The sequence below is a fragment of the Carassius auratus genome, chromosome 43 (assembly GCF_003368295.1).
Source record: "Carassius auratus strain Wakin chromosome 43, ASM336829v1, whole genome shotgun sequence".
NCBI lineage: Eukaryota > Metazoa > Chordata > Actinopteri > Cypriniformes > Cyprinidae > Carassius > Carassius auratus.
In genome coordinates this window covers 21,828,392-21,848,224 of record NC_039285.1, presented here as the reverse complement: position 1 = coordinate 21,848,224, position 19,833 = coordinate 21,828,392, and the positions used below count along the sequence as shown (strand labels likewise).

The following is a 19,833-nucleotide window of genomic DNA, read 5'->3' as shown; positions in this document are numbered from 1 at the left end:
AAGCCCTGCACAGATGTTACAAACGCTCCCACACAACACACGTCAACGAGCACAGGGGAAAAAAATGAACTGGCCACAGCGACAGAGAGTAATCGACCAGAAGCAAGAATGCCAATAATTCCCCAGCAAAGGGAAATTAGACAAGTTTTCCACTTTCATTCGATAAATATTGAATTGAGGCAGAAACGAGGTCCTTGTGAAGTTGTCACTAACAGGCTGAAACAAAAAAAAATCAAGCTTATTGCCTGTAGTGAGGAGACACACAGAAGGCCATGCATTTTTCTGTAGACTTCTCTGAGATAGTTTATTGCAATTTTCATGATTATACTTGAGAAATTACACATCCTCCAGCCATATTGATTGATTTTTTTTTTTTTTTTTTTTTTTTTTAACTGAATTGCGTTTTTGAGGATTTCATCCCACTTCCTTTAGCATTTAATGAAAAATAAATGCCAATTACATGCAGGTTATCATGGTGATCACACCTGAAGCTGGATAACGTGGTACAAAGATGTTGTTATTCATTGTGACTCTTTTCTAAAGTGAAGTGTATCATTCATGAAGCACAAGCATCACCAAACAGATCTGCAAAAACAACAACACAGGTTTCCTGACCACTCCCCTTGTCTGCCATTGGTCGATCAAATAGATAGCCCCGCCCCTAACACATGCCATTGGTTGAGTGAAATCTGAACTGGTTTCCCAGTGCAACTGAGCAGGATAAACTAAAAGTACCACATTTAGTTTTTCTTGATGTACTAAAATAACTAAAACTGAAATAAAATCTAACAATAATAATAATAATAATAATAATAATAATAATAATAATAATAATAATACAAAGTATATACATATGTAAAAAAAAAATAGGAAAATGTTAATAAAATAATACTGGGATTGCAGACAACATTTATCATTCAAAAAGTAAAAGTAAGTAAGTAAAAAAACATCTTTAAACACCTTTAAATATGAAATGGTTTTTGCAGCACTGTGCAAACTGCATTTAACCGTATCTTGCAATTGCACAATAATGGCAGTGCCTATTAACACTTTAATTATAACCTTATAGAACAATAGCATGTTAAGTGATTAAATGGCTCAGCAGCTGTCGTTTGAGATGGTCTTCATTAACTTTTACTCTGCTCCAGCGTGAGCCTCATGCATAAAGCCGGAGGAAATCTCGGACCGGTCAGTTCTAGCTGCACAAAAGCAGAATCTCTCCATTTCAACACAAAATCCATTTCAAACCAGTCCTGTCATGAGCCGCCTCCCTCCACGGATCCTTCCAAAAGGAGTCATTAAGATTAATGAAGCTCTGCGATTAATTTAAATAATGGCTGTACGGGAAGAGAATAAGCCTGAGGACAATACCTTAGCGAAGCTGTGAACCCGATGACAAGACAAGAGCTGCTCTTATCGCAGCGTGATGCTCGGCTGAGCTATTCCATTCTCTCCAGCCCACTCTCCTATCTCTCACCTCCATTTTCTGTGCAGCTCGTCGCTCTCTCATTTTCTCGTCCCCTTTTAGTGCAGCCTTTTCCACCCCGTGCCCTATTGACTCGTGCTGTGTAACATGGGAGTAAAGGAAATCAAGCCAGACGTTCTGTATCGATTCTGGTTAAGTGAGCATAGGAACATTATTGCTATTCTGTTATGCATATTCAGCAGTTTTAAGCAATTACATCTGCAGGAACTAACCTGTTAAAACGAACAAAGCACTTGAGGAAGGTTCAGCAAACTGAGTAAAATAAGAACTGAGGTCGTGGGGACACAGTGTTTTGTTGTTGTTGTTTTAAATAGGCTATGCATTTGTAGGTTATGTTCAGTGTTTGGGATGTGTGATATATCAGTTGTGTTGGATGTTTTGTGTTTTGTATTATCAGTATAAGATATTAAAGCAATAAGCTGGTTTATAGAGATTTTATAACAGCTAAGGTTGTCGTTAAGCATGATGTGAAACGCAGTTACGATTATGTAGTAAGGGTTTACAGAATAAATCAGAGCACATAAAATGTAATGATATATTAATAAAAACAGTATTTTTTTTGTCACCAAACAATGTAGTTCCTCAGAAACAGTTGTTGTTCCAACAAGTGGTTGCCGAGCAACACACAAACGTAAACAAAGGTGTGTGTTTGTAGAGTAATTTACAACAGCTTCGAAGACGGCTCAACCAATCAGAATCAAGGACCGGAACTGTGCACTGTATAATAGAGATTCATGCATGCTCATTAACTCTTTACTTTTGCTTCTTTTAAAAACACCAATAATGAAAAACACACGTAATATTTAGCAAATATAATTTTTTTTTTTTCATACCTGTAGCATTTAAAATGATTGATTTAAATTTCTTTTGTTTTATTTGTTATGTTTTTTAGGAAAAACGTAATTTATTAGTTGTCAGCCATAACATTAAAAGAATAGCAGGCAGAATATCTTAATCGGTCAATCCTTACTTACTGTGCTTAAAATAGTATGTGGAATATTAGCACAATATAACCCTGATGGAAATATGATCTCCTGCGTACCCCTTGAGGAATTGTGGTTATAGTTATTATTGAATGAATAAATACATAAATTAATAATGCATTGCATTTATTATAAAATACATCAATACATCATGAATAAATAATAATCTAATATTATTAAAATATAAAAAAGTACAATAATATACTGTAAATGAATAAATCTACTGTCTGAAACAGATACCCAGGGTCACATGAAATTACATTTGATCTCTGCTAAAAGTACAAAAGCCTGTAGTCTCTGTTTTCAGCCCACTCTTTTATTCTTATTATTTTTATTATTTTTGTGTCTGTATGATGAAATGTAGTTCAAGCAGCCGTCCCTGTGACTGAGATATCAATATGCCATTCAGTTCTCTCTTATTTATGTGTTCAAAAATAAAGCAGTCTCTCTGGTGAAAGGAAGAAAAGGCCTGGGAGATGTAAATAATGTATCTGTGACGAGGGTTCATTTCTCAGCAGAACATCCCTGTGGAACGGCTCTCGGAGCTCATTCACTTCAGCTCTGATGCATTCACTTTATCGCTGGTGAGCAAGAGACTGTTCTTCTGAGAGCAGACAATCACAGAAGTTAATCTAGCAGTGAAATGTGAAATTTGCAGAGCTCCGGTCTTTTTTAACGGCACTCGTAAAGAAGTTACAGTAAAGTGCGGATTACATCCTTCTGAGAAATCTGATGGGTTTGGTAGAGTGTTGATACGAAGGGCAAAACCTCTCTGGTTAAAAGCCCTTCTGTGACCTCACAAGACGTCTGCTTCTGAGGATAACACGCGCGACGTGTCCTCCTCGTGCAACAACAAAACAACAACACATTGCTACCTGTGTGCTCAGTGTCAGCGCTGACAGCCTCCTGCAGCAGAGCCAGCCTGTTTCTCCAAGGTCAGTCATCTCCGTCCCTGCTGCTGCTCAACCAATGCAATATGGTCCCTGCTTCTCAGAGGTGTGATCTATTAAAACAGTGCACCCGAGGCTAGACGTCCTGCTGCTGGAGGTCTGCGAGGGCCGGGGCGGCGGCTGATTGGCTGACGACTGCATTATTTTGTTCTGAAGGCGAGGACAAGCACCTGATGTAACAGCTTGTGCTTTAACTCAGTGAAGCTTTGTGAGCAAATATTAGATGAAATCATGTTTCTCTCAGTTGAGAAGCGCTAACACAGGTTTATGGACTCTGTTTGAATCTGTTGGGGGAAATACATACCTTAGATCCTTTAGAAATCTTTCTAATATGATGATTTGCTGCTTAGTAAATATTTCTATTTCTATTAATGTTGAAAACTGTTTGTTTTTCTTCTCAGAAACAGTGATACATTTAATTTTTTTGGATTATTTCATGAATAGAAAGTTCAAAAGAACAGCAATTGTTTGAAATAGCAATCCTACTATTACATTATGTCTTGCACGAGGTCTTTACGTTCAGCTTTGACCAAAATAATGCATCCTTGATAAATATATATATATATATATATATATAATAAAAAATCATGAATTCCCCAGATTTTTAAATGGTAGTGTATTTATTTATTAATTTGATATTACAACTCATGCATATAACTAAATTACCCATGATGCTGTTTAGTAAATTCCACAAATCAGAGTTGCAATGAACTTATTTCTATAGATACAAAACTTTAAATGCCTTGTGGGGTTGCAGTTACCTCATTAACCTTTTGATGTACAACATGGGTCTAAAATTACCCGATTGAGTTATTATTTTCTATATTTTTCAGTATATATATATATATATATATATATATATATATATATATATATATATATATATATATATATATATATATATATATACACACACACACACACACACATACATTTTTTTTTTTTTTTTTTTCATTCTTACTTTTTAAATAATAATAGTTTTGGTCACCATTCTGTATGCACAATATGGGTCTTAAAATAACCAGTTTTTGTATTTTTGCATAAATTTTGCTCACAAGAGTCAAAAATAACCCATATAGAAACCTTTGATATTTGCTCATTTTTGCTAGTAGGAACATATTTACTGCAAAAATAAAATAAATAAATAAATAACAACACTATTCACCTGCCCCACATATTACAACTCAACACGGCTGTTTTTGTGTATTGATGCATGCTATTTATTTATTTATTTATTTAACAACTGAAATTATTTGATGTATTGTGAAATTAAACTGGACATAATATTTGAATGTTAGGCTAACGTTACACTGACCTTGAAAAAAAGTTGCATCAAAGGGTTAAAGATGTTAAGTTAACACTCTTGTACCAGCTTTTCATTCACTGTTTATTTTTTTATTTTTTTGTAGCTAGTTGTTTTGGTTCAAGGCTAACTCTTTAACAAATACGTTTCTTCCTTATGCACTAATGCACTCTGTGTTGTTTATTGTTATGTGTGTTTTTTATTTTATCATGAGCTTGCAGAGGATGACAGAATGAGGGAGAAAGTGAATGAGAGGTGGAGTTCTCCTTGACCTGGTGTTGTGTGGCCTCTCTCGTGCAGAACGAGTGATTTATCTCCGTCTCTATCTCTCTATCTCTCTAACACGTCTTCTTCGAGCTGTATCCACATCCCTACTACTTGCTTTACACGTGCAGTATATCATTACTGCCATGCTATTCTGAGCCATATGATTAGCAAGTCAAATATTCAGAAGTACGTTATAACACTGCAGCATGTGCTTTATCCACTGATGATAGAAATATCATAAGGTAATTCAAGAAGAAAAGTGATCATTATAATGCCTCTAATTGTGTTTGTTAATATACAAGTATTAATAAGTGCACTGTGATGTTATTTATCACAGTAAGAATGATTAGTTTCAGGTAAAATAAAAATGTGCTTCATGTGGTAACGTTGAGTTAACAACTGTACAATTAAATCCCAGCTTATAGTTAATATATATATATATATATATATATATATATATATATATATATATATATATATATATATATATATATGATGACTGTCAAAATGAATGGCTTAATCGTGCAATTATGTTTTTTTATTATTAAAATTAGCATCTTTTTTTTTTTCTGGCATCATTTGGTTCGCTTGAATAAAGTTTAAGCTCACTTAAATTAAAAACCTATTAAATATTTACAATAATGGCTGTCAATTATACTGTTATGATGTTAATGAGACATCAGTAGCATGAGCCTTCATTAATAACAGGCTATTTAGTAAAACAAATAATAAATAAATAAAAATAAAACAAAATAATAATACATTTAAAAAATCAATTAAACACAAAGTATAACATCTTTCTGCTCTTCTACAGTAATTATGTATTATAATATGCTGATTTGGTGCTTAATCGATTATTTTATTTAATAATTGCTCACATAAATATCATAAAAAATAGCATGTATAATTATGTGAGATTGCAGTCTTTTGTAATGTTATATTTGATATTATAATTCAAAATTAATGCATCATTTCTGAATAAAAGCATTCATTTCCTGTTAATTTATTTATTTATTTACCCCCTCCCCCATTATTTATCAATTTATCAACAACAACAACAAAGCCATAACATAAAAATGATAATTGATCATAACAATGAAAATAAAAGCATAATAATACAAGTTGTAGTATATGTATAAATATAAATTATGAATCCTTAGTAAAAGAACAGAAGGACATGCAAAAATTGCTTAAATGCACTACAAAATAAGTGAACAAAATTAAGTAGATTTGCAACTAAAATAAAATATAAATTAAATGACTTTAAGTGAATTAATGTGGTTAGCATGTGATATTTTATGTATCTCTCGTTATGTTATCATTGTCATATTGAGCTTTATTGCCTTAATCAGTGTATGTTTGTATTATAACAGATCCTCATAGCTATTAAAATTAATTGCTTTTAAAATGTTATTGGATCCTTAATAGGAATGTTCTAGTACAGCGTAATTATGGAATATTTTCTTGAATACATATCATACATAAAAAAAAAAAACACCTAAATTCTCCTGCCTTTGTAAATGTTTTGCTTGTGACAGCGAGAGCAGGAACGATCGGAGAATCTGTGTCGATAACAGAGTGGCTCTGGCCTGTTCTCAAACACAATACCTGGGTTTTCACAAGCTTAACCACCTGAGGTTCATGTCTACTCCTAGTGCTCTCTGTCTGGTTTCTCAAGTGTGTGTGTGTGTGTGTGTGTGTGTGGTGAGGGAGCGTGTCTTTGAGACGAGGTGAGCATGTGGGTGGATGTGTGAGGATTTGTCTGTCACTCAGTGGCTAGTGTATCACCAGTATTAGTCTAGCTACTAAAAGCACTTTTAATAACTTAGTAATAACAGCAACAACACTCAAAATAAATGTCATCATTAACTGACCTTCTTGTTGTTTCAAACCCCATGACTGACTTTCATATGTTCTTTCAATAATGTATGAACAAATACCTATGCTTACAATTCACTGCTGAGATTAATGCTAATGGCAGTGAAACACCAACTATGCTTATTTATTTTCACCCAAATTACGATAACAGGGGCAAACAATTAATTAATAAAGACTTTACACAGTTCCTCTGCAAGAGATTCACGTTTATCTGTTTTGGATAAAACTGAACATGCTTTGAATGTCAGGGATCTGCAAGAAATGGGACCCAAATGCAGAATGAGCAGACAAGGGTATTTTATTAAGACGAAGACTGGAACAGCTGGGGAATTTGCAGTGAAACAGTTCAAACAGATGGGCTGGGCAGACAACAATACGGGCAGGAGGGATGACCACTGAGACAGTCCAAGATGACCACGGGCCCAAGCACAGAGTAGGCAGCTCCAGAGGAAGGGCCAGGTAGACACAGGAAACTCGTAGCTTCAAGTGAAACTGCAACGTCACCAGAGTAGTCGCCAGGTAGAGACCCACAAGACCAGAGACTTGACACGTGAGAGAGGTGAGCTGCTTCCAGGCAGTGGGGTACAGTGGTCAGGAAATCTGAGTGGGGCCAAGACAGGACAATACACAAAAACAAGACTCAAAACGACAGACAATTGAAGACAAAATTAGAACAAAGCAAAAGAAAACCAAAGCTATAATCCAAGAGTAAGAACAAAACTCAATCCAAAACTGGAATCACTTAAGAATAAATGAAAATTTTAATCGAATGAGAAACAAAACTAGATTAGAATGCACAAAAATATGTCCCTTTCTTTTAAACTAGACAGAGCTAAAGACCAGCTAGATAAGAGATCAAAATAATTATCAAGCTCAAAGGGATAAATTCTAGGCCAAGAGACAGGTAAACACCAAAAACGAACCAGCAGAGACACAAGGAAAGAAACCCCAATATATAGGACAGTACACATAAGGATCAGGTGAAAACAGTCAAGCAGACAAGGGCTAAACAAGGGGGCGTGACCAGGGGTAACAAGGAGGTGGGACAAGGGGAGCACGTGGCAGACACAAACAAAGACAGAACCATGTGCTCAGACACAAAACAAACAGAGAAACATGGAACAGAGACAAGATGGACAGGGCTGTCAGGGCAGGATCCTGACATTGAATTCATCTCATCAGACTTTTTACTTTAAAAGTGTCACAAAATGTGCAAGAAGCAATTGTTTTCCTCTATGAAACAATAATAATAATAATAATAATAATAATAATAATAATAATAATAATAATAAATGCAGGTCTACTTAATAAGAAGAATTGCATATTTTAAAAAGTGTTTTGTTCTTTATTATCATATCAGAGCCGGGTTTCCTGATAACTATTGATCTTAGACCTTAAAAGTGTTTTCTGTGAGTGATTTTACGATTGTTCGTTATTGTTTCACGTTTGTTTCCCAACAATGGGTCTCATTCATGAAACACGAGCAGAACAAATTTTTGTGTAAGTCGCGTGTAAAGTGGTTTTGGCGTAAATTTTCGGATTCATTAAAACGTTCGTATTTTCCAAATGTTAGTTGGTACGAAAGAAATCTACACCTGCTCCCAGCCACGCGTAAATAGTGCGTTTAACTTCTGAATGTTTTGCTCATTAAAACGGCTGCATTTTAATTAACCTTAATCGGGTACATATTTACACAGCATTTCGAAAATATATATATATATATATATATATATATATTAATTACATACGGTTTTTCTTTTAACTTTTATTATGAGAGCCAGTAATAGGATCTGTAATATGCTGCCAAACTTCCTTTTTTAGGACCTGATATGCCACTAGTACGCTTGAAAATAAAATGTGGCATTTTGAATGAACTTCTGATAATAAAACTTCAATTTCTGCAGATGAGAAATGTTTCTTTTTCAGTCGCTTTTGAGAAGACATGTTGAAATCCTTCGTTTGGTGTCATAATATGATGCTCACATATAGTTGTCAGTCGGATTTAATGGGCGGGATTTATGGTAATTGAGAGTGAGCGTGCACGCGCGTCCCATTTACGACTGATTGGAATTCATTAACACACACACACACATTTCACTATCACATCTGACGTTTACGAAGTTTTTGTGAATCAGGAGAAGAGTCTTCGGGAAGTTATCTTTACGCGCAAATCACTCAGATATTTACTCGTATATTTACGAATGTTTCATGAATGAGACCCAATGCACGTAAAGCAATCGCACGTAGCCGTGCATTAAGTGCTACTCGGGAGTCTTTATTGTCGTTTATTGATGTTAACCTAATGCTCCGTTCCAGACAGACATCTTGGATATAATAACTATAATACAATACAATATTATATTATATCATTGTGTACAATATATTTATATATTATGTTAGTTTAAAAAAAAATGTTAGCCTGAATGCACTGTAAGTCGCTTTGGATAAAAACATCTGCTAAATGCATAAATTTATTAAAAAATTATTTATTTATACACAGTATAGAGAGAGGGAGAGAGAGAGAGAGTGAGAGAGAGAGAGAGTGAGAGAGAGAGAGAGATGCTATTTCCGGGTCCATTGTCATATTATCCCCCCAGTCTTCGAAACACTTCCTACATTACTTATTTTATTCTTTTTTTAATTATTAATATTTTTTTTCACTCATGTGTATTTCAGATTTTTCCTGCCCTTTTTAATTAGTTCATTTATGAACTAAAAAAAAAAGAAAGAAAGAAAACGAGTCATAAAGTGTACAATAAAGCACAATCAAACCCTTATATTATAATCACATTTCGCTTGAATCAAGTTAAAGGTGTAGGCTGGCCTAACTTAGGGCTTAACGATTACTCTGGAGCACTCGTAGATCTACGATGATTTTCAAGTGCTACTTAAGTTACGATACTTTTGCGAAACAGACCGTAATATTAAGATCAGTCGTGTGATCATTTTTTACAAACTTCTTAGGCAACCGAAGTTTTTGGTAAACTCAGCCCTGGACAGTTGCATTAATGTGACATTTATTTTTTATTTTTTATTTTATGCCCCTTTAAAATCATCAACATGTAAAAGAGCAGCTTGGACATTTCGTAAAGCATCTTCTCTTGTGTTCCACTGAAGAAAGAGGGTTATTCGAAAGACACAAGGGTGAGTAAAACAGGCCAGAGATTTCGTTTTCGGAAAATAATCCTTTGACATTCCTTTAGGCCACTAGCTGTCATTTTTTACCCTTTATATCTTGTCCAAATCTTGCTGGAACAGACACCAATCATCATGCCTGGAAACCCTTCCTCTAGCCATGGGCTAAGAAAGAGAGCGTCAAAAAAAAGAGAAGCAAAGCATTTGTTTGATGTTTGCCAAGAAGAGGAGAGCCAGTGCCCAACATGGCCGCTAACACGCTTCTGCCTCGGCTGAACGCTGGAATAACCGGAGGCCAACTTTACCCCAACATTAGGATTCCAGTCCATACTGAGCTCCGACTCCGGCTCCAGCAGCCAAGAGAACCAAGAGATGCTCGTTTTTACTCATTTTCTTTCTCTGCTCAAGAACAGCATGCATCCATGCTAGCTAGCACTTCTGAAACTGAATAACGGAGACCTCCTGAGCGATGATAATTCAATATGAATCTTTCTCTTCCTCCTCGCTTCATGAGGAAAGATTGGGCCTTTGGCTGAGAAAAAGAGAAAGAGATGCCTATATAACCAGCTATTCAGATCGGCAAGGCCAGACTGAGACACTGCACAACAGCATTCATTTCCTCAGTGCAACTGTAGACACACAAGGTCTCAAGGAGGGGTATATGAAGTTAGCATGTATAGGGTGCTAGGGTGCACAAAGTGTGTAGGTGTCCTTATTTTCTCTCTGTATATCTTTCTTTCAAAGGCACACCTGAGTGCGGTTGGGTGTAGGTAAAATCACCAATCAAAGTAAGTGTTTACTTACTGCGAGTTCGGCTGAGGTGAGAGTTTTCGTCTGGAGGCAAAACTGTTCCATTCTGCAGCTTTTTTTTTTTTTTTATAGCAGATATGAGAGCATCTGCAACTGTTGTGTGCTTTATGCCTTGATGATTTGCACCGTGTCCTCCTTGCCTCCGTCCTCTGGTGAAATAGCACACGTCCTACAGAACGGTTCAAAACCTCAGGCGAAGCACTAAACAACAGCAACAACAGCACTGACGTTAAAGTCACGAACACATCAGTCCTCCACTGCTGTGCTTATCTGACGACATCTAATGTTGACTGTAGTTTCACAAGTGTATGGAGATATTATGTTTACTTATTTAACCTTTGTTTTCTGGTTAGACTATGATATGCGTTTACAGAAACTGTTTTATGTAGGTCAATGACAATTTATTCAAAGATGCTATTAATGCATGCAGTGGATTGAAAACGCATCCGCTATGATGAGCATGTTTTAGTTGTTTAATAAAGATGAATTGTGTTTCTTGTGCTGTGACCAACACAAACCTACCGGCACATTTCATGATATGTCATGCATAAAAAAAAATATTTTTTGAATAAATAATTAATGAAATAAAAAAGTTAATAAAATAATAATAATAATAATAATAATAATAATAATAATAATAATAATAATAATAATTAAATAAACTTTTACCTTGAAAAAAATATATTTAAAATGTTTACTTTGTAATAATTTGTGAAATTGTGTAGGGGAAAAAAAGGAAATACAGAAAAGAAAAGAAAAGAAAAGAAAATGAAAAAGCAAGTAACACATTGAATAATATTTGCATTTTTGAAGGACAAAGACTGAAGTAGTATTTTCTTGTAAAACCTACTCTAGCAATATTTTTAAATAACAATGTCTATAGAATGCAATCACATGTATTTTGGGTATAATTATATATATATATATATATATATGTATATATATATATATATATATATATATATATATATATATATATATATAGTAATAATAATAATGAATAATAATAATAATAGATTACTTGAAACAAAATATTGTTAAACCACAAGACTTTGTCAATTCAGGTTTATTATAGATAGATAGATAGATAGATAGATAGATAGATAGATAGATAGATAGATAGATAGATAGATAGATAGATAGATAGATAGATAGATAGATAGATAGATAGATAGATAGATAGATCTGTAACAGCTGGAGAAAGCATCCATTAGCATCTCCACTGGTCTTTGTGGCAGTTGCTCGGCTGGAGAGGTTTTGCTTGGAGGGGCTGATGATGAAGGTGATGATAAAGTAATTAGCAGCGCTAATAGCATTTAATGTTAGGCAGAGTGAGAGGATTAGCATGACTGTGCCTCAGCCCCATTCCTGACGTGTGCTGTGTTTGACAGTGAGAGCCTCAGTGCACGCGAGGCGCAGGCTGAGCGACGGAGGACTGGAGACAGCGAAGGACGGGGAGAGGATGTTTGCTGTTTGTATAATCGGAGTGACATACAGGCCGTGACAGCCATGGTAGCAGTGACTGCGAGGGACGGCAGAGCTGATGGATCTGTCAGGCGTGTGTCCGCTGTGTGTCGCTACCTCTCCTCTGTCCATCACACTGACTGTTTGTTTGGCTGGAGAAAGAGGAACTGTTTTGTGGGAGATAAGGTGCACTAGAAACAGAGTGAATGACTGTGAATGTCAATGTCGTCTGTATAACTGCATGGGATGGGTGAAGGGTTTTTTAAAAAAAATGTTTTGATTATTTTTGATAATTGACCTGAACTGGCATTTACATGCTTTGGGTAATTAATATTCATTTCATACAAAATGTGCAGTAGTTATATGAATTTCAGTGAATTCAGTTTATATTTATTTGAAGTTTGGTGCATCTTCTTTGCTTTCTGAATGTAAAGTCATCTAAAAGACATTCTCTGTTTGGTTGCACTGCTGTATTAAGGGTTGTGTTGAGTTACAGCTGTATTTGAGGTGTGTGATGGTGTGTGTCTTTTGGACAGAGAGGGTGACTTTATAGGCTATTAGATATCTCATAAACATTATGGATCTCTATTGCAAGTGAATATCCAGCAAAGGCATAAACACACTGTAAAATATGAAATCTTTCTTGTAAATTCTGCTGCAGGATGAATAAATCATTTTATATTTTATAGCATATAATCACAAACCTCCACACCATAAACTAGGCTCACTATCACTAAAAAGACTAAGTTAAACAGTATATTCCAGAGTTATTATAGTTAGCCAGAAGTAGAAACCATAAAATCACTTTTTGTGTGTGTGTGAGATACTTAAATGAAAGTAAACATTAATTATTATTTTTTGAGAAACAATATTTCTCATTAGTTCAGCTTGATAACTTAAACTAAAACATAAATTTAAAAATACTGAGTAGACATAAAAATAACTAATAAAAATGACAAAAACGCACTGTGAAAGTACAAAAATTTTCAAATTAAACTTAAAAAAAAAAAACATTTAAAAAAATATCTAAATATTTATAAAACATTACAGTATTTCAATTGTAGTAAAATAACACTGGTATTATACTATCATATCTAACATGTTTATATTATGATATGCTAATACATATATATATATATATTGTACATTACAGCACACTGGTAATAACGTCTCGGTTACGTATGGTAACCCTCATTCCCTGAAGGAGGGAACGGAGACCCCACATCGGTGACCAACTCAAAATGGGATATCGCTTCGATAGACCAATCTACTATGAGTGTAAACTAAATGAGCTAATGCACATTGGCATGCAATTATTGCATCCAGCTGCCGCTGATCACAGCATAAGAATACAAAGGCAGCAGGTGCAATGCATTACAGGTTTTCCCTGAGGAGCCGAGCCGGAGACCCGGCAGCTCAGCAGTGGTACAGCAACCATGGCGACAGGACATGGTATCTGCGTTCCCATCTAGGTATATATGGAGAAATTTTTGGTGATTAAAACCCTCTTGAGAAGGCAGAAGTCTGCCAGGGGAAACACGGGCTCTAAGGCTATACCGTGGACTATACACATTAATCCGCTTAGGTCCGCTTAGGTCTCAATATGGAACCCAGCCTTCCATGGTTCTCACGGATTCATCATGAAGGCCTGGCGCCAGACGTTCTACCGCGTCCAGCTGCCTAGGGTGATGGAGGATCTCAACAGGGTCTACAGTACAGACACTCTGGAGCAGTTTAAGCAAGATGACACTAACTTGGGCCTCTCAGTGCCACTACCCGTTTGAGGTGAGAACACAGGAGGATACCGGCTCATCACGAAGGCTATAGAATGTAGCGAACGTGTTAGGGGTCGCCCAGCCCACACCTTTACAAATGTCTGTCAGCAAGGTGCCACGAGCCGGCGCCCAGGAGGATGTAACACTTCTAGTTGAGTGAGCTCACAACCTGAATGGGCAGGGCACACCCTGTGCCTGATAAGCCAGGGTTATGGCTTCCACAATCCAGTGGGCCATCCTCTGCTTGGAGACAGCACTCCCCTTCTGCCGGCCTCCATAACCGACAAAGAGCTGGTCTGAGGTTCTGAAGCTTTGTGTCCAGTCTACGTAGCATCTCAATGCTCGGACGAGACAGAGCAAAGCCAGGGCTGGGTCTGCCTCCTCCAGGGCCAGGGCTTGCAGGTTCACCACTTGGTCTTTGAAGGGTGTAGTGGGAACCTTGGGCACGTAGTCAAGCCAGGGCCTCAGGATTACCTGGGATTCAGCCGGCCTAAACTCTAGGAATGAATCATTGACCGAAAATGCATGCAGGTCCCCTACCCTCTTGATGGAGGACAGTGCGAGCAGGAGCAGAGTTTTCAATGAAAGAAACTTTAGCTCAACTGAATGCAAAGGCTCGAATGGGCCCTGCTGAAGTGATTAAAGTCCCAAGAGGGTATAGAGGGGGGCTGGGAAGGATTTAACCTCCTGGCCACTCTAAGGAACCTGACAATGAGGTCATGCTTACCTAAAAACTTCCCATTCATGGGGTCATGGTACTCAGCATATTGCGGAAACCTAGGCTTTGAGGGTGGAGAGAGACAGCCTTCGCTCTAACCCTTGCTGCAGAAAGGAAAACACGACTGCAATCGGGCATCTACGGGGATCTTCTCGGCAATAAGAACACCACTCAATGAACAGGTTCCACTTCAAGGCATAAGTGTGTCTCGTAGACGTTGCTCTTGCCGAAGTGATGGTGTCCACTACCTCCTGGGGAAGGTCACCTAGAACCTCCGCGTCCCATCCAGGGACCAGACATGGAGTTTCCAAAGATCTGGATGAGGGTGCCAAATGGTGCCCTTCTCTGAGTCAGTAGATCCTTCCTCAGAGGAATTGGACAAGGAGGGGCTGTCGCGTGGAGTACTAGTTCGGGGAACCAGGTCTGAGTGGGCCAATACGGGGCCACTCGCAAGACTTGCTCCCCATCCTCCCAGAGGCTGTGCAAGAAGGCTCACAGGGGAAACGCATACTTGAGTTTCCTTGGTCAGGGATTAGAACAACTGGGAGTGAGAGGTCCCTGGAGAAGCAAACAGGTCAACCTGATTAACTCCGAACCATCTCCAAATCAGCTGGACCGTCAGTTGATGGAGTCGCCATTCTCATGGGAGCATTGCTCGAGACAGCTCATCGGCTGTACGGTTGAGCAGGCCTGGAACGTGAACGGCACAAGTGACCTCAGAACCCTCCGACTTCAAAGGAGGAGGTAGCGGGTGAGTTGTGACATGCGACAGGAGCGCAGACCACCTTGTCGCTTGACCACCTTGTACGCAACAGTCGCTGTGTTGTTAGTGCTGGAGCGGTCTCATATGTAACAGGCCAAGCGGTGTAAGTGCCGCTGCGGCCCCCATATGCTCCAGGAGCCTCTGAAAAAGTTTCAGTGGGACCGCTCTTTAGTGCTGAGGCGTACAAGGGAATTGGCCGCTTGCAACACGACAGGGTGCTAGTGCAGCCTGAAGTGCACAACCCACTCGACACAGGAACGACCGCCACTGAAGCACTGTCTCGCCAACACACGAAGCTTCCGAGAGCATGCTGAACTCGTAGTTCACAGCAGACAAGGTTGAGCAGAACGATACTAACGCTCGGCTCTGAAACAAAAGGCTGGTATGCATTGCACCTGCTGCCTTCTTATACTCACGCTGTGATCAGCGGCAGATGGATGCAATAATTGACTGCCAATGTGCATTGGCTCGTTAAGTTTACACTCGAAGTAGATTGGTCTATCGAAGCGATATCCCATTTTGCATCGTTCACCGACGTGGTGTCGAAAGTGACCGACTGAAAGGGAACTCCAAATCCAGCACCAACGTGTGTTCAATTTATAAAATATCTTGCACATCCATGAATCCTTGACACTGTTCTGTAGTTTATGGCTGTTTACTAACAGTAGGAGGTGTTTTATCGATTAACAGTTAATTTTGATGAAAGCGCTGTCAAAACACAAACATCTGCTGTAACGCCCTCATCTGTGAAACACTCACCTCTGAGCTTTAATGTGTGTTGATGTGCACAGGTCTGGACCTAGCCCATGTTTAATGCGCAGCAAAGGCTAATTGCCTGGCGAGCATTTACTCAACCCATTCTCCTTTAAAACCTCAACAGCCTGCAATTACTCAACACTCAAATGGTCAAAGTACAGTGCATCCCGACCGGATCCAAAGCTCCCATCAGTGTACATGAAAATCAGGAATGGTTGGGCATTATAGGCTGCTAGAGAACAATGTTGGCAAAGTGGATCAGGAGTGAATAGTCAGTCATAAAATAATTGCATCTATTGTGTAGTGTGTTTCTGTCTTATTGAGATTGGTGCATGTTAGCACAGTCTGACTATCATTTTTTGATAGCCAAGTGAAAGGAGCCAGTCCTCGGCGGGACACGGAGTCAGCGAGGGTGAAGAAGTGAAGAGGTCTCTCTTTGTTTAAATATCACAGCCTACTTCTGCTGTTTGCTTGGTGTAAATGAGCAAAGAAAGGCAGAGAAGGAGTGCGAGATTGTGAGAGGGATCGAGGGAGGATCAGCAGCACACAGAAACAATTATCATGCATGCTTTTTGGGGCAGGTTAGAGACCTCTGTGTAATCTGCATAACATTAGAGGATACACACACACACACATACACACATAAATATTTCATTGCTTTCATAGCTCACTTCTCTGCCTTGTTGCATCGTATCCTCAGGGGAAATAAAAAGAGACGTGCAGTTCACAGATGATGTGGCGAGCACAGCTCAGATCAGTTGGTTTTAGAGGATTTTGATGAGAAATATTTGACTTCATATTGAAATATCCTGACTTTTGGTGTGTTGGCAAATTCGTGCACAGTTTGTGGCATTGCTAAAATCTCTTGTGAAACACTAAAGATACAGCAAGGAGTGAGGCATCTGGTAAAGAAAATTACTAAAATGAAAACAGGAAAGTTGAAAATCAAATGGCTTTGTGCGCCATTAGCTGCACCTGATCGAGTTTACAACTTTTCAGGAGGGGTGATGCTATTTACAACTCAATGATCCTGTTTTTTTTTTTTTTTTTGTCTGACATGTTGGTGTTATCTTTCACTTACATGTTATGAGTTGTTTATTTATGAATAAATAAAGCTGAATAAAACAAAAACTGTGTCCGTCTTAATTTCAGGTTGCAAAGCACCAAAATGTGATTATTTAAAGGGATTTCAAAGGGATTATTTTCTGTACCCACTGTACCGTAGTAACTCTGGCACTGGCATTACTTATTTCAGAGTCTTACTACTGAGAACTAGCAGCATTTCAATCCATCAGTCAATTTTTGTCCTGAATTCTTTGAATAAGGACACACAGAGAGAGGAGCTGTGTCTATTCTGTTGCAGCTATCTCTCAATGATAATGAATCCCTGATGGAACGAAAAAATATGCTGAACCATTGTCATAGGAAACCAAAAAAGGACACATTTTGAGATTTCTTGCACAGCTACAGTTGAATGACTTCTCATTGTTGTAGCATTCAATAGATTTAACTATAGTAGTAGCAATGTGTGCGCGTCTCAAGAGTGCAATGCTGACCAATTCTGGCATACACATCCGGTGGTGCATTAAATTGGACCTTATAACCTGTATACCACCCACCTCGATCACTGACCATTTGATGACCACCATAAACATTGCATGGTATCTTGCATCTCTGCTTTGTATAATAAATTTTTTACTAAACTAATCACTTTATTTATAACTCACCTTGACTATATTGTCATTTGGTCTTGATAGTCACTGGATTATATAATCATAAAATCTCTTGGTAACACTCTACATGCATTATAAGGCTATTCATAAATTAGGTTGCAATATATATACACTGTATATATATTATCATAAATATTTGTAGCCAATATTAAAATGCATGGTATTATCGGAAGGTTTGCTTGTCATGTTTTAATGCATTACTCTTTCTAAATCTGTACCGAAATATTATAATGTATTTTAACCGTGGTTTCAATTATACATGAGATCATACAATGCATTAGAAGGTGCATTACAAGGCATAAATAATGCATTTATAATGCATTATATATAAAGGCTTTAAGTAAAAGTATTGCCTTTATCTTTTTTTAGTAAGTATTTTATTCTGTTTTTATATTTTTATAACTAAAATGGAATATATCTTCTTTTACTTTGTATTTTTATATCAGTGTGGTACGAAAAAAAATCCTTTTTCAAATCTATGTGATAAAAGAGTTAGGTCAGATGTAATCTAAAAGTAGTCTAATTAACAAAAATGTGAAATCTAAAAGATTGCGTTACCAACTACATTTTTCATCATGTTATTTGTAATCACTAATGCACTACAATTTGTAAGTAATCTATCCAGCACTGTTTATCAGTATCAGTCTCTGCAATTAATGAATAATTCTGACTTTTTACTCGTTCTGCGCTTTCTAAAGCCTTACTAAAGCATTCATACGGATGATAAAACATTAAATGTGTTTGCTCTTCATTTGCCAGAGAAGAGCTCCAGCGCAGTAGGGGTTAATTTCACAAACTGTGTCAAATACCCACACAGCAGCCTGTGTCCTCTATGAAATATTAATGAATCCTGCCGATATGCAGAGAGAGAGAAGAAGAGAGAGCAGGGTAAAATGTTGACCATGTTGGCATTTCATCGTGGTGTTTCCACTGTATTTTAACCATGTCTCTGTGCTGAAACCCATTCATGCATTACAACAAATTCAATTCATATCCATTTATCCCATGCAGAATAAATCCATTTATTCTCACATTGTCGTAATGACAAAACACGGCACTGTATCACGTTGTCAGTGTGTTTCTGGAATTAAACGTGGGCATGGGGCATCCTAAGGAGGCGTCTGCGTGTAATCGTTCTCCGATTTAGCTGTAATCCTGCTTGTGCTCTGTTTGACTGGGAGAAACTATCCTGGAGCAGAATTTGGCAGTCTGTCAAGCCTTCCATTTATCAAGGCTGTTTCACTTGTCTATATCGGAGCAAATGCATGTGCGAGTGGCTCTAAAAATCCAGTGCAAACTAAAGTGAGAGACTGCTTTAGTGCTCTTCTTAGTTAGTTGTCTGGATAATGGCTCTCTCTTGAGGGTTTCTGTGACTCTGTTTTCTGTGTGTAATGGAGAGAGGGGGCTTAAGCTCGCCTCAATGCATCTCACTGCCGCTACACTATCTCGCACTCAAGCACTTCTGTGTTTTACTTCTGCCAGTCGGCCCGTTTGTGCCCAAAATGAAGCTCAATGTTTCCCCCTATTGGTTGAAAGAGGTAAAATACTCCTAGTGATAGCTAAAGATCCCTCGCAGATAACCATTGGGCCTGAACCTCTTGATATTCAAGATGGCGTTGAGAGCGGTGAAAAAAATAATTGCATTTACGTGCTTTTACATAAAAGTTATTAAAATGGAATGGTATGCACAAGCAATAAACAAAGAGCCACAAATCAGATAGTATCATTCATGCGAAAGCAATGACATAGAAAAATAATTTCAATTCCCGCTGCCTTTTTTATCCCCTCACCATACCACATATGAATTTCCGA

General features: G+C 37.7%; 1 protein-coding gene and 1 long non-coding RNA gene across 3 annotated transcripts in view; one reads left to right on the top strand and one right to left on the bottom strand.

The window, feature by feature from the left end:
- The window catches only part of LOC113061898 (leucine-rich repeat and fibronectin type III domain-containing protein 1-like protein), a 145,382-nt gene that overhangs the window by 106,175 nt on the left and 19,374 nt on the right, over positions 1 to 19,833 (top strand). The window lies entirely within an intron of this gene.
- LOC113061899 (uncharacterized) lies at positions 898 to 2,091 on the bottom strand. 2 transcript variants are annotated; one of them, XR_003278461.1, is made up of 3 exons: positions 2,053 to 2,091; positions 1,372 to 1,564; positions 898 to 1,282 (listed from the first exon to the last, which is right to left on the bottom strand). It is a non-coding gene; the product is annotated as an uncharacterized LOC113061899 (long non-coding RNA). The 2 variants fall into 2 exon arrangements; XR_003278460.1 differs by lacking the exon at positions 2,053 to 2,091 and adding an exon at positions 1,699 to 1,989.